This window comes from Cebus imitator, unplaced genomic scaffold, assembly GCF_001604975.1.
Source record: "Cebus imitator isolate Cc_AM_T3 unplaced genomic scaffold, Cebus_imitator-1.0 Scaffold441, whole genome shotgun sequence".
NCBI lineage: Eukaryota > Metazoa > Chordata > Mammalia > Primates > Cebidae > Cebus > Cebus imitator.
The window spans coordinates 220769-222519 of NW_016107756.1; the positions used below are offsets into that span (position 1 = coordinate 220769).

The 1751-nt window shown below is 45.3% G+C and overlaps 1 long non-coding RNA gene across 1 annotated transcript in view; it reads left to right on the forward strand.

Moving 5' to 3' along the window:
• LOC119468499 overlaps positions 1 to 1267 on the forward strand; it is a 12338-nt gene extending 11071 nt beyond the window's left edge. The window contains exon 2 of the long non-coding RNA XR_005197174.1: positions 1217 to 1267. This is a non-coding gene — a long non-coding RNA (uncharacterized LOC119468499). The remainder of the gene's footprint in view (positions 1 to 1216) is intronic.
• Positions 1268 to 1751: the final 484 nt, after the last annotated feature.

Here is a 1751-nt window from a genome sequence, read left to right on the forward strand (position 1 = left end):
GCATGTACTACCATGCCCAGCTGATTTTTTGTATTTTTAGTAGAGACGGGGTTTCACCATGTTGACCAGGATGGTCTCGATCTCTTGACCTCGTGATCCACCCGCCTTGGCCTCCCACAGTGCTGGGATTACAGGCTTGAGCCACCGCGCCCGGCTTTAAAAGAATTTAAAACATTCATGAGGCCAGGCATGGTGGCTCATGCCTGTAATCCGAGCACTTGGGAGGCCAAGGCAGGTGGATTACCTGAGGTCAGGAGTTCAAGACCAGCCCGGTCAATGTGGTGAAATCCTATCTCTACTAAAAACACAAAAAATTAGCCAGGGGTGGTGGTGGGTGCCTGTAATCCCAGCTACTTGGGAGGCTGAGGCAGGAGAATTGCTTGAACTCGGGAGGTGGATGTTGCAGTGAGCTCAGATCATGCCACTGCACTCCAGCCTGGGCAACAGAGCAAGATGGTCTCAAAAAATAATAATAAATAAAATAAAATAAAAAACACTTATGGAATTATGCTTCCTAGATTGTCAAGCAATAATCCGAGACCAATCCTCCCTCATATAACAACTATGAACTCTGGATACAATGCAAACACAAATATCTAAAGGCTTTGGAGAATGAACCAAAGCAGGCAGACCTAGGAGGGCACAGACGCATGGAAGAAGGGACCTGCGCAATGGACATAACTCGATGTCAACGGTTTATAGACTGAGGACAGGCTATACTTGGAATCCAGACAGGAAGCCTGAAACTCTGACAGAAAACCCACAGTATTTCTGGACTGAAGAAGCAGAAGACAGAGTACATAGCAACCAAAGACACTGAAAAGTGAGAAGAGAGTCAGAGACAGGAAGCCCCAGAATCTATGAACTACATCCGAGGGTCTAGTTGACCACCAAACCACTCCGGTGGGGCAAATTCCAAGCAGCCAAACTAGAACAAAAAGAAGTGAGCAGAGATGTAAGCTACCAGTCAAGAAACCACTAAATACCATTAATTGCCTGGTAAAACAGAAATATTAACTGTCTTTGGAGGTATATAACAAAATTCATACTTTCAACAACATAACAGTAATAATGTCCAGGATATGATTCAAAATTATTTGACATATGAAGAAACAGGAAAATGTGCCCCCTTTTAAGACATAAAACAGCAGCCAGGTACGGTGGTTCATGCCTGTAATCCCTGCACTTTGGTAGGCCAAAGCGGGCGGATCACAAGGTCAAGAGATCGAGACCATCCTGGCCAACATGGTGAAACCCCATCTCTACTGAAAAAACAAAAAAATTAGCCGGGCGTGGTGGCACGTGCCTGTGGTCCCAGCTACTCAGGAGGCTGAGGCAGAAGAATCACTTGAACCCAGGAGGCGGAGATTGCAGTGAGCCGAGATTGCGCCACTGCACTCCAGCCAGGCGACAGAGCAAGTCTCTGTCTCAAAATAAAATAAAATAAGAGCAAAGATGATCAACCATAAGATCTGTCAGATATTCAAATTAGTATATGAGGATTTCAAAGCAGCTATGGTAACTGTGCACAGTGAGGTAAAGGAAAGTATGTCTACAATGAATAAAAGATGGAAAATATCAATGCAGGCCGGGTGCAGTGGTTCACAACTGTAATCCCAGCACTCTGGGAGCCCGAGGCAGCAGGATCACTTGAAGCCAGGAGTTCAAGACCAGCCCAGGCAACATAGTCTCTACAAAAAAAAACAAATAAATTCCAGCCTGGGAAACATGATGAAACTCTGTCTCTACAA